Source organism: Tasmannia lanceolata, unplaced genomic scaffold (genome assembly GCF_043159265.1).
Source record: "Tasmannia lanceolata isolate RefF3 unplaced genomic scaffold, GAP_Taslan_0.1 ptg000013l, whole genome shotgun sequence".
NCBI classification, from domain to species: Eukaryota; Viridiplantae; Streptophyta; class Magnoliopsida; order Canellales; family Winteraceae; genus Tasmannia; species Tasmannia lanceolata.
Genome location: NW_027518690.1, coordinates 40508903 through 40523312, shown reverse-complemented (window position 1 = coordinate 40523312; position 14410 = coordinate 40508903). Strand labels below are relative to the sequence as shown.

The 14410-nt window shown below is 36.2% G+C and overlaps 1 non-coding gene across 1 annotated transcript; it reads right to left on the bottom strand.

The window, feature by feature from the left end:
• Positions 1 to 2678: 2678 nt before the first annotated feature.
• Positions 2679 to 2830, bottom strand: LOC143891487 (small nucleolar RNA snoR2/U65). Its single transcript, XR_013255369.1, has one exon. It is a non-coding gene; the product is annotated as a small nucleolar RNA snoR2/U65 (small nucleolar RNA).
• Between the last annotated feature and the right edge of the window lie 11580 nt (positions 2831 to 14410).

Genomic DNA, 14410 nt, shown 5'->3' with positions numbered 1-14410 from the left:
CCTTACAAATTTTCTTCAGTGTATACAAATATTTATACACTCTTTAAGTTGCTATTAATAGCTTTCAAAGGACAGTTCGTGGTAGTTGGGTTGTGACACGGCCATGGATTTCATGGATGGGTCCTACTTAAAAGTTGTCCGTTAATCTGGTAGGGCCCACTAAGATATTGCTCGCTGTCAATAATTGTGTAGATTAGACCCTACCGTCAACACACTCTATTAAATAGATGGTCCTTCTTATATATCAGTGGGTCCTCCTTTTTCTTCGATTTATGAAGACCGATTGTGAGTTATAAACTGATTATTAGACTCAAATTTAAACGTAATTTTGCATTTTATAATAGGTTCGGCAGTCACAATCGGTTGACATGATCTTAAATGAACAGGGCCTAAGTAAGGGGTGCAACTTGAGCTAGGCTCAACCCGAACCCGATGCCACACTACTAATTTTGATTTTCTTTATTTATCTATAGGATATTGATGGAATTTATCATTTAAAACTCCTTTTCAAGGAGCATATGTACACATGCACCATAAAATTGTACAATTGGCCATCACAAGATCATCGAATTAAAATCTGAACAAAGGTCTCTAAATCCTACAGCGTAAAAGATTCAATCTCTCTCTCCCTCTCTCTCTCCCTCTCTCTCAACTTTATTCTGGCTTCCATCACCAACTTTAACATGGCATCAAAGCATGTATTTTAGATCTCTCTAAAACCCTTGATTATGTTCGAAATTTTCAAAACCCACACGAGTGTTCCAATGGGATGCCCTGCAAGGGCTCCCTTCCCTTTAGCATTCTTCAAAGATTTGTCATTTTTATAATTTAATTAGATTTCCTTTAAATGGCAGGGAACGTGAGAGCATTTAAGCATAGCTTGGTGAGAACCACCTTGTCATGTGCTTGGTGACGTTAAGGAGGATAGCCAAAACAATTCTCAACCAAAGCTTGAGTAGGTAGCCCAACTACCCAAAGCAATGCACTCTTTTCGGACTGCCCAACTCTCTAAAAGGAGCAAGTACGGCTATCCGTTTTTCTCATTCTCAACGCCCAAACTTGATACATGCTAAAAAGTACGTACTTTTATGACCTAAGTTTCTGTGTGGTAAGAATAGAAACGTTTGACAAATGAATGATGGACCTACAGAAGTCTGGTCACATCCGTAAGATCAATACCAATCGTTTACTTCTCCTCAAAGACATCTTGTTCATCCATTTATGGTGGAATCAACCACAATGAACCTTGGTAAGGTTTTCATTTTTCTACTAAAATATACCACGATATAATGAGGTAAAGGGAGATGATATTTCCACCCTCTTTTTTTTGTCCATTCCTCTTACAATAAAGCCAGAGGCAGAAATAATGCAGCCACCCTAGGAAAAAACAGAAAAAAAGGGGTGCAAACCAGGCCGAGTTTGGTTGGGTTGAGGACTATTAGAGGAATTAGGTCAAGCAAGAGGTTGCTTGAAGCATTACATCCAAGATATCTAGTTTGGAATACCAAGTTTGTTGCCTCCAACCCCTATATATAGGGAAACACTAGGGTTAATGACCAGTTAATGGACTCTAGCCCAAGTTGGCCCACTACACCTGTCCATTATCTTATTGGGCTTATATTAGAACATACATAGGTTATATCATATACCCAACAAGGACAACCCTAACCTAACCCGATGTGGCATTATTTCAACCCTAATGTGACCCAACTCGTTTAACTCAATTTTTTGAACAAGCTCTGGTCGGGTTCGGGTTGGCCTATGGCAAAAATAGAAAAAAGAGCACAAAAAAGATAAAAAGAGTACAAGGTTAGTTCAAGTTGCTTTAGACCACTAACCTGACCCAACTCAAGCCGAAATTAGGTTAAACCCATTGGAATCGGGTTGGGCCTGACCCAAGTTGCACCCTTAGTGGACATGAAAAAAAAGGGATGGAAATATCATTCCGTAAATATATACTAAGTATATGGTCCTTTACTATAGTTGTTTTTTATGGAAGGACTTGATAGCTAAACAGAAATTTATATTTATATGGCGTTCCTAATTAAATACAAGAAATTTTCGTTTATAACATATCCTGTAGCTATACATTTATAAGGTATTTTAATAGGTAGAGAGACATATATAGGGAAATTGGTAAAGAAAATTGGAAAATTGGGGGAGACAGAGACTATAAATAAAAGATAAACCTTACGTTCACCGAAACAAAACCAAGTAACTCCATGCTCTTGCTTTGGACATGGGGTGACAGATTAAATCATCTTCTTTCCTCTATATATGAATGTCATTTGCATAATATCAGAAGTGAGGACTTAGAAGTTAGAAAATGAGAGTTTTAATATGGTGCCCGACCGTCAAGTACAGTCAAAACAGTACCCCCTCGATATTTGATCCAACAGCTGCCCACTTTTTAAGAGGCTGCTGTTGGATCAAATATCAAGGGTGTTAGTTTTGAAGTACCACCTTCACGGTATTTAACGGTCGGGCATCATATAATTTCTCAGAAAATGAATTTTGACAAAGCGAAAACTGCAAAAGATATTTTCTTGTGAATACCAGGAGCATGGTAAATGAAATGCATAGGCGGCATTAAATGAAAGCTCCCAGGCACCAAGGCTTGAAAAAGATTAAAAAGAAAAAAAACCAATAGTAGAGTTACTTACGCATAAAAGAAAACTAATTGTAATCACAGAAATCAGATCCGTGGATACATAGAAATCGGTGTAAGATCCACAGGTGCCCATCAGAATGCGTAACAACAAAAAGTTTTGATATGTGCCTAATAATAGCTTCCTCGTTCAATGCACTCTTGGCTACCGTTACTTGTGCATACTTAACATATCTACAAGCTTCATGGTTGAATGCATTAATAACATGGAGGAAGAGCTGGTAAGCATCGATATTAAGAAATCAACGTTGTAAGCGAACTAGCAAGAGAAAAACAATAGGAAATCGCAATGTAGAATAATTTAATATGCTATTCACCATTCTTAAGAAAAAAAAAAAAACATTTAGTCAAAGGATGTCAGGGCCTCAATTGTCACAAGTGAGCACAAAATAATAAGAACATGTACAATGTTTAATTCCTAAAAAATCTGCATTCAAACTCTAAACCTTGATCAATATTCAAATATGTAAGGAAAAAAAAAATACGACCGTTATAAACATTCCTGAAAGATCATTTTAGCCTAGGCCTTGTGTGGTCACATTTGGCCTTGTCATTTGTCTAAGAAACAAGATAGAGGTAGGCCCAGGCGTCCAGCACATCCAAGCTGACCTTGCCTCAGCTATTGACCCCTGGGTAGATTCCTAGGCAAATCATTTGACAACAATGATAGGGAGTTAGAGCAAGCGAGCAATCCAATGGGTTTAAATATCACTTCCCATTTCTGTCAATGTAAAATGGACGTAAAACAACATTTATCCCATTAAAAAAATATTCAATTTTTAGTTTTCAAATGGGCGTAAAATTCGTTTTAACGCCAATTTTACGTTGAAAGAAACAGAGCCTTAATAATATAATATAGAGGCAATTGGCCTTGCCAACCATTTTTTTTATCATTTTGCTGCTCTTAAAATTCTTTCATTCATTCTAGTTAACTGAAGCTCTAACAAATAAGCTTTGAGTAAAAGAGAGATGGTAGAAGTAGTCAAAACAAGAGATGCAAATACCATTGTCTTTTTTTCCCTCTTAAAAAAATAACCTCAGTTCATGGGTTTGATTTTGACATAGATGTTTGGTTCTAATTTGGAGTTAATTTATGTTGTGAATAGTTTAGAAGGTGATATCTGTTAAATAAATAGTAGAAATCAAATGATTTCCTTACCCCATGTTGTGGGTATAAATGCCCTTGTTGTGGGTATAAATGGATGGATCATTTGATTGCATGTTTTCTTATTGTTGTTTTCTTTTGTTTCTGGAGCATCTGTAAATTTCTCGAATTTGATATTTTCATGTACTTGTTGGATATTTTCCTGTTGAGTTAACCCCTGGTTTTCATCTTTTAATTTGAGAATGATGTGTTAAATGGAGAATGAAAATTTAATGATTATTTTGCCCCATATCGTGGGTACGAATATATCAATCATCTGAAATTATTTCTCTATCCCATGTCGATTTTATAAATAATCTTCCAAAGCTTTCTTGGTATTGTAATTGATTGAAGACTTTCTTATTAATTTCTTCAGGAGAAGACGATGAGGTCCAAGCACTTTACGAAGGAATGTTACTTCTCTCAAAATTTAAACTCCTGAGATGTCACCGTAGAGAGTGACTCCGAGACCACTCATAAAGTAGATGTGCTAAAATTCGAAGTATAAGGAAGGATATGATTGAAGAAATATTTGCGATGGATATTTACACCTCAACGGTGTTCAAACATCTCTCAATGACTTAGAATAGATCATCGCATTATCTTGGCGGCGTAGGGAGGGAAGCTAAATGTAAAGTGGTTTGCGAAGTGAAATGGGATGAGGATTACTTTCACTAAAGATGAGGTTTAAATATGGTTCTCTATTAGTGCTGATCAGTTATGTGGACCAAGTTGCATTGTCAATTTTGCCGACCCATTTGGTTGTTTCACCGTTTCAATTTGTATTACAATTTTGATCCCAACAAATTTTGAATGTAGAGTTCAAGAGATCGCGACCATTAAGATATGGGACCCCGGTAGATTAAAGTGTTTAATTCAATAATTCAACCTTGAGGGCAAGGTCGTTTCTAAGGGGGGAGGAATGATATGTGCATGTTAGTGGGGTTAGTTAGATTCTGGTTATTAATTATGTGATTATGGGTTTAAGGTTGTGGATGTTAGTTATTTTCTAAGTGTTATGTAAGTGGGTTAGTGGGTTAGTAATGTAAAACTACCTTTATGCTTGTATTTAAGTTTGTATTTCAATGGAATGGAGAAGAAAAAGAAATTTACAGCAAATGAGGCTTTGTTTAGGAGAGTCATGGTTCCTCTCGAATTGAGCTGTTAAGAGTTCCGGTTGCCTCGAATCAACCTTTTTCTCCCTCTCTTCTATTTCTTTTCGTTTATTTCCGTTACGGCCGATTAGGCACGTAACAATGTGATTCATTCTTAAGAATAGCTATGCCATGGTTCGTAGGGAGCGTATTGTTAAATGCATCTCTCTCTCTCTCTCTCTCTCTGAATGGGCTCTGTTTGGATTGCAAGAAAAACATTTCGGATGGAAAATTTTTATTGGAAACTTTTTTTTCTTTCCACAATTTAGAGGGAAGTGACATGGTTATGGTAATTTAGAGGGATATTATCATAAATCAAAGGTCTCTCTAAGTAAAAATTGGATAGGGTTAGTTAAAGTTTTTTTTTTTTCTTGTCTTAAAGAAGTAAGAAACTTTAGAAATAATTTTCTTTTTCAAACTTTCCTCTAAAATTCTTGCAAGCCAAATAGGGCCTTAATGTGTGCTTAAATTATTATTTTTTTCTTTGTTTTTGTACTCATGTCATCTTATGTGTTCAACATAATCTATCGATACCATCTTTTGGTATTTGGAAATTGTAAAGCTTAAGCTTTTGGAGTAATTGGCTGTGTCAGAGGTCTTAACATAAATCATTTGGAAAGTAATGGACATTGGTTAACCTCCATGGTTCATGTTATAGACCTCAATTTCGCTTAACATCCTATGGTACATGAAGTTAGACTAATCCACTATCTGTCTCTTTTCATTTCTTCTCCGTTTTCTCCTATGGTTACATGGATTGAAAATGTCGACCCGGTAGTTCTTCACTGAATTTAAAGAAGCACTACCAGTCATTAGTGCTGATCAGGCTACTATTGATGTAAGTATTAAAAAAAATTTGCCTTTACTTTTTATAACTATTTTTACATTGTTTGTTGATTTATTATGTATATTTGTTTTGGCAGCCGAAAGATTGGCTCGACACACCGGGGTTGGCAGTTTTAGTAGTTGACACCAGCCTTACCACAGGCCATGCAGAGGTCATTCTTAATGATTGCTGCAAAGAGGAACATGTCAGAGGGAAAATTTGTCCGGAAATATTTAATTCCAATAGACGCTAATCTTCAAGATGTCCATGCTATCCGTGACTCTAAGAAAGGCACGATTACTGTCACAGTCGACAGGCTTCGACTTCCTCCTCAGAATCCCTTAGGCATTGACATGAAGGACACTTAGGATGGTTTTGAGTTCTATGGTTTGGAGTTCGATGATTTGGAGTTCGATGATTTGGAGTTCGGTGGTTTATATTTTAGCATTCGACGTTGGACATCTAGGATGGTATGAAATTTGGTTTTTTAGGCATCTTTCAGTTTATTTCCAGTTTGCAATGTTGAACTATTGATCAACTATGGGAGTTGATACGGTTCCACATTAACTATCTTCACTTACATTTAGGATGGCTTATGAGCAAAATGTTTATTGTTTTACATTTAGGATGGTTTCATCAGGGAAAAGTCTTTTCGCTTGGGAAAGGCTTTCCGAGGAAAGCCAATTCTTTTCCTTTCCTTTCCACGGAAATCCTTTTTGTTGTTTGGTACAACAAAGCCAAAATAGAAAGCTTTTTCCTGGAAATGTATTAATCTCGTTTGGATGCATGTTATTTGGAAAAGAAATATGAGCACATTTGTTAAGGACTAAAGACGGCCAATGGGCCCCACATGTATGCTATTCAGTTATACTAATGGGACATCCATGCGATATTATGAAAAATAAGACATAATTTATCCTAGAGTACATCAAATGTAGACAGACTCAGTCAAGATCATAAGGCAATCTCCCAAAACGATTAGCAAACATCAAAGGAGATGATTAATAGTTAATATAATCTTAGAAAGTTGCACCGTTTCAGTGAGTTCGGTTGTGGATCCACAAACAAGACAGTTCACGCACTGGAGTTCTCAATGCATAAAACAAAGCTTCCAGAGCAACAAAAAACCCATCTTTCACAAAAAAGTCTGAGAAGAACCCGAGGTCCCAATTTTAAATGAAACCATATATCATAATAACGTAAGAGGAAAAAAGAAGCAAACATAATTCTCTGCCTTTCCAAAAAAAAAAAAAAAGGAAGTACAAGCAAACATTAGCGAAATGTGGCGAGGGAATCAGAAATTAAAACACGATGAAAATCTGTAACGGCTAACCATTAATCTGAAGGGTATGGGGGAGTATCATATGAATATTTGTACAGAGCAATGATAGATACAAGGGAGCCCTTGCATAAAGAGCCGCAAAAGGGCTATTCATTGGATCCACGCCATTTTTAGTTACATTTGATGATGTGGATCCAATGAAGAGACCTTTTGTGGCTCTTAATGTAAGGGCTCCCTTGTATCTAACATTCCTCATTTGTAAATACACCAGTATTTTTTTGAGAAAAATAAATGGAAGGGATTTTTGTAAATGGAAGGGATTTTTGCTGATTAGTCCTTATATGGCAAAATAATTGCTAATTAGTCCATAAGAAAAGCATATCACAGTCCTACTTTTAGAAAATATTTGCTAAAAGGTTCCTAAAACCATGGTTTAAAATTTCGGTTAAAATCCGGTACAACAAAGAAAAGATTATTTTATTCAATATTAAATTTCGGTTGAAATTTCGGTGAAATATTAAATTAATTTTTTAAAAATAGGTTTTTTGGGTGAAATTTCGACTGAAATTCCGAAATTTCGGTCGAAATAAAATACCGTTTTGGGTTTTCGTCATTTCGGTGTCGGTCTCCACCGAAATTGGAAATTTTGGATTTCGGTCAAAATTTAAAACCATGCCTAAAACTCACCAACTTCATTTTTCTCCATTAAAAATTTTAAAATGGCAAATTTACCCCCAACCCATTGAATCCGTTTTAGCGTTTTTTTATTTCCTTTCCAATATTTTCAGAAAAAAACTAGGAAATAAGCAACAATATTATCTCTTCCAATATTGACTTTCCCTTTGACATTCTTCCTTCTTCTTCTCCTAAGATTAGAAGCCAAACTCTAGTTCTTATTCCCAAAACAAAAGTTGGGAAAGAAAAAAAAATCTAAAATTTCTTATTTCTTACACATAAAAAAGATAAGGTAAACCAACCCTATTCAAATTTTGAGTTAGGGACCTTCAGTTTATGATGATATCCCTCTAAATCAGACATAATTCCTCAATGAAAAAAAATTCCATAGTAATAATTTTCCATCAGAGATATTTTCTTGCAATCCAACCAAGATAGGAATTTCTTAGAAAAGTTAGAAACGAAAAATATTCCTAAAATTTCTTACTTTATTTATCTATGAAGAAAAGATAACTCAAATTGACCCTATTTAATTTAGGGAAGTGATATTTACGCCCCTTTTGATCACTAGGGACACCCAACGTCAGTTTATCAATGGCAAAAAGGGAGATGATGTACTTTATGTCAAAAAAATCCAGTGGCTTTGATTGCAAAGTACACTGGCAAATAGGTGTCCCTGGTGATGAAAGGGGCGTAAATATCATTTCCCTTAATATTCCTAAAATGTTTTTTTTTGTTGCAGGTATTTTGACGAGAATTTTGGAAGAGATAATATTGTTGCTTATTTCCTAGTTTTTTTTCGAAAACATTGGAAGGGAAATAAAAAAAATGCTAAAACTGATTAAATGAGTTTGAAGGGCTAAATTTGCCATTTTAAAAATTTTAACAGAGAAAATTGAAGTTCGTGAGTTTTAGAGACCTTTTAGCAAATATTTTCTAAAAGTAGGACTATTCAGCTAAGATGCTTTTCTTAGGGACTAATAAGCAATTATTTTGCCATGTAGTGACTAATCAGCAAAAATCCCTTAATGGAAATGTTTATATTTGCAAATATACCTGAGGGGGAATACAATATGTATATTTGTAAATACACCAGTATTTTTTTGAGAAAAATAAATGGAAATGTTTATATTTGCAAATATACCTGAAAAGAACTAAATGCACTAATTTCTATTCAACTCAAATCACATAACAATATGCAAACCCATGCTAATAAAAACTTGGAAAATGTGATTTTATCTAGCTGTGCTAGTAAAAACCTGAAAAATGTGTGGACTTTCAAGGTTTCTCTAAGTTGAGAATATAGGATTCATTGAAAATAATGCTCAAAATCATTTTACCAAAAGCAAACACAATACCCATGTAGTGAAGCTATATCTGGTTGCAGGACACTGATTAAAGAAACCTGGAAAATGTGCTCTAGGCAGAGTTCTCCAACCATGTGTTTGATCACACATTGTTAAAAGCAAAAAATACTTTGTTATTTACTTCTCTTTTAACTATTAATTGTAGTGATGTACACCTCTATTTTTTTATGAAAAAAAATCCATACTTGTTTGTGAGGAACCACCATTTATACCCCGGAACCACTAGGAAACCACATTTTATAACTCAGAACCACTAGGGAACCACATTTTATAGCCCGGAACCACTAGGGAACCACATTTTCTACCCTGGAACCACTACGGAACCACATTTTATACCTCAGAACCACTACGGAACCACATTTTCTACCCCGGAACCACTAAGGAACCACATTTTATCCTCCGGAACCACTAGGGAACAACATGTTATACCCCTGAATCACTAAGGAACCACATTTTATACCCCGGAACCACTAGGGAACCACATTTTATACCCCGGAACCACTAGGGAACCACATGTTCAGCAGTAAAAAATGTCTTCGAACAACTAAATTGTGTTTTCGAGGCCTAAGTAATGGTTCCAATAGGTTTTAAACACCAATGATACGTCTATGATGACTTTTAAAACCACTAAAATACTGTAATAATATACCAAACACTAGTTGGACTCTTGGAACTACAATTTTGAGTCTTTGAACCACTATGTAACCTCTCGAAACCACTAAATTGTGGTTCCAAGGCCTACGTAATGGATATGTTCCAAACACTAATGATACAGTCATGATCCCTTTCACAACCAATAAAGTAGTATTACAATGTACCAACCACTTGGGAACCATAATTTACATTTACAGTCATGAAACCACTATTTAACCTCCGAGGAACTACTAAATTGTGGTTTCGAAGCCTAACTAATGGTTCCAAGAGTCCAAGTATACATACGATGTCCAATCAGGCTTCTCTCTATACACACACACACACAGAGAGAGAGTTAGAGAGAGAGAGGGGTCAAGATAAACATGGTAATATCCAAACAAAGAGGTTGGTAGACCATGAAAACATGAAAACAACGCACAAATAACATGAAAAACATGAAACCCCAAGAAATCATGAAAACATGAAAATAATATGTAAACCCTATTCAAGTAGAGGAGAATGGCCATACTTGGAGCAATGTTTATCAACCAAGAAGAAACAAGTAATGGTGTTTTTTTTCCAAAAGACTATGGCTGCTATTCACGTTGGATGAGCTACCAAGGTATCCAACAATGGTTGTTTTTCACGTTGGAAGTTGGTTGGGGAAGAAGAAAGAAAAAGAGAAGGTGGTAGGTCAAATAGCTTAGGGATTAGAGCTTATAAAGTTGGTGGGAAAAAGCAAGGGGTATATTTGTCCTAAAGGCCTATTTTCGTACCCTGACAGCCCATTTTTTATAAATTTGAAATGACTACCCTTTTTTCACAATATAATGAAAACTTTGCATTTTTCTAACAATTTTTCCATAATAAGAAAGAAAAAGAGTTTTTATATGGTGGCCGACCGTGTAAAATACAAGGGCCCCATATTGATTTTTGATCTGCTTTTCCAGTAAAAAAAGGTGGTTTGACCAGATCAAAAAATCAATGGGCAGGGTTTGTTTTGACAACCCGCCCTTGTATTTTACAAGGTCGGCCACCATATAAATTCTCATTAAAAAAAAGCACAAACATGGCATCAGAGCCTATACACATACACCATAAAATATCTATAGTGGGCCACACAACATATAGGAAATATCTTATTAGGAGCATCAAGTTTGTTAAGGAAAACCACTATATACAGCATTGACATACTGCCCACATGTATGACGTTTGGCTCCATAAATATTGTTGGCCATCACAAGATCATCCAATTAAAAATCTGATCTAAGCTCTCTAAATCCCACATCATAAAAGATCTAATCTCTAAATCTTAGATCCTCTCTCTCTATCTCGACTTTATTGTGGATTCAATCACCAACTTTAACATGGCAACAGGGCACGTATTTTAGATCTCTCTAAAACCCATGATTATATTCGAATTTTACCAAACCCGCATGAATAGTCCAATGGGGGCGCCCTTGTAGCTGGTTTTTGCAAGGACGCCCTTCATTTTAGCATTCCTCTAAGTTAAATGTCATTTTTATAATTTAATTACATTTGCTTTATATGGGTGGGAACATGAGAGCATTTAAGCAGTTGGTGGCAACGACCATGTCATGTGCTTTGTGACATTAAGGAGGGTAGCCAAAACAATTCAATTCTCAACCAAAGGTTGAGTAGGTAGCCCAACTGCCCAAACCAATGCACTCTTTTCCGACTATCCAATGCTCAGTACGGTTATCCTTGTTTCTCATTCTCAATGCCCAAACGTGATATATGCAAAAAAGTACATAGTTTTATGAATAAGTTTCTATGTGGTAACTGTTAAGAATAGAAACCTTTGACAAATGAATGATGGACTTACATAAGTAATTAAGTATGGTCATATCCATAAGATCAATGCCGATCGTTTACTTCTCCTTGGAGGGCTCTTAAAGTCATCTTGTTGATCATCCATTTAAGGTGGAATCAACCGCAGTGGACCTTGGTAAGGTTTTTCATTTTTCTATTTAAATATACCACATTATAATAAAGTATACGGAGATGATATCTCCAACCTCTTTTGCTTGTCCATTCCTCTGCCGATAAAGCCAGAGGCAGAAATGCAAGACAGACCAAAGGGTGGACATTAGAGGTGTAACAAGGGTTGAGGAGAACCTTAACCCAACCAGAGGTAGAGCATTATTCAACTCTAACATGTCCCAACTATAATCACGAGGGCCAACCCTAACCTAACTCGTTTTTTAATCTCTCAACTGTAACCCAAACCGTCTAACTCATTTTTTTAAACCAAATCGGGTCGGGTTTGGGTTGTTAAAGAGACGTGTCATGTTAAAGATGAGTCCATATCACAATCATAAGAGATGTGGACGTATCCTTTGTTGTTTTAAGTTTCCTATAGATATGGACTTATCTTTTGTAGTTCTTATTATACTAATATATACAAGTAAATGGCCCTATATATGATGCCAAAGGCAATAGGTAAAAGCAACAACGGGATACTTTTACATGTCACCACGTCCCGTCTTCATGATAGTTGCTTCTTATGTAAGGAACTAAATAGCTAAAAAGAATTTTCTATGAGGTATTCTAAACTCAAGGGCACCCTTGTAGAAGAGGGGGGGGGGGGGGGGGGGTGTTTGGTGTTTCGAGAGCGCCCCCATTGGCTTCAAGGAGCAGCTGTGCATTTATTATGGGATAAATTCAAAGTACATTAAATGCATAACAGCCCTTTACAGGCAATGGGGACGCCCTTCAGTTTAATATACCTCAATTTATATTTATACGACATTCCTAGTTAAATATGCGCGAGAAATTTTCATTTATAACATATCCTACAACTATACGCATTAAATAGTTAGAGACGTGTAGGGAAATTGGTTAAGAAAACAAGGGGGAGACAGACGATACACAAAACCCACTCCATGCTCTTGTATTGGACATGAGGTGAAAGATCAAATCATCAATTTTCCTTGATATATAAATACTATTTGCACATGTATGTTGTTTATCTTGGTATAGTGTAAATGTAATTGAATTACTTCGTGGATCAAATAATTGTTAGGCCCTGTCAGTTTTGGATTTTGGAGAATTGATTGATTCAAAAACTGATTATTGGACTCAATTGGGTTCAATAATTAGTTTTGGGATCGCAATCGATTCTCAAGATCCAAAACAAACCGTTATCAGTGGGGTCACAAACATTTTCCACAATATGGTTAAAGCAATAGGGGCAGTCAATGGAAGTGAACTGATGATTACTAGCAAATAAATGTTTAATTATAAACAAAGGAATGCTAGCTAGCTCTTTCCACACCATATAAAATCCAGTCTTATTCACTCAATTGTCTACATAAATCCTATAAATATGTATGATAACTAGGGCTGCAACTCGGATCGGGCAGTTGGGTTTTGAAGAACCCAACCCACATGAGAAATATCTCGGGTCGAGTCGGGTCGGGCTTTTTTTCCAGAAAACCTACGATTCCCAAACCCAGCCCTACCCATGATAAATCTCAGGTCGGGTTTTTTTAACGTTGATGCAATTCTTTTAGGAAAACTTTAGTTTGGCAAGGAAACTCAACTGATAGAAGTAGAAAAACTCATGCATGGCAAACTCTTTAGTGCATTAACTAATTACTAGTCCAAAGAGAAGAAATTGATACATTACCAAATGAAAATGATTATAGTCGTATGAGATAAACAACAAACTATTTAGTGCATTCACTATTTAGTTGAAACTTGAAACCCTAGAGCTAAAGGGGGAAAACGAATAGAAGATGGAAAGAGTCTTGTGATTGAATGCGTGCGTGAGTTTTATTTTTAAGTTTTCACTTTTAAAGTAACAAACTTTTAGAAGAAAAAAAATACATACTATAACTTAAGTAACTCGGGTCGGGTCGGGCCCCTTCAAACCCGGCTCGACCCGAGATTCATGTGGGCTTTTGGATCCTAGACCCGGCTCGACTCGAAACCCGAGAAACATAACCCAACCCGAGCTATTTTTCGAGTCGGGTCGATGCTTACCCGCCTTAATGATAACTGAAATTTAATTTCGTTTGCACTTCTCTTTCAAAAGAAACATAAAGTCAGGCAAGAGTACAAGAGTTGGGTTGCGTGACCGAAAAGATCTGACCGTCCATTTTCATTGACCGAAAAAAGCACATCATTTTTTGAGCCATCAGACATTGAAACCAAGGTCAAATGAATGGTTCAGATCAATCAAAATTGAGATCCAATTTGTCATGTAGCTGCTCTCTATTGTGGATGTGGGTCCCACATCTCACAAGTCACAAGTACACACGGTGACACGGGATTCTCGTGACTCACAGAAATAGTTAGTAAAAGCACACGGGATTCTCTTGAGTCGTGACTCGCAAAAATAATCATTAAAACAGGACGAGCATTCTTTTATAATGGTACATACCCGGCTTGTCCTTTCCTTATAGCTTTTTTGGCAACTATAATAAGGGTCGTGATAAATTCGCACCCCCGGTAGAATAATTCGCACCGCAGTTACTTGAATTGTTGCAGCAGACTATCGTTTTTAGCTTTGTGCGAATTATCCTCATGGGGGGTGCGAATTTATCATTGCTCCTATACTAATCCTTAACAGCTCCAGTAGATATAATAAATACCCTCACCCTCTCGAGTCTTTTTAACCTAGCGCAAATCTCATC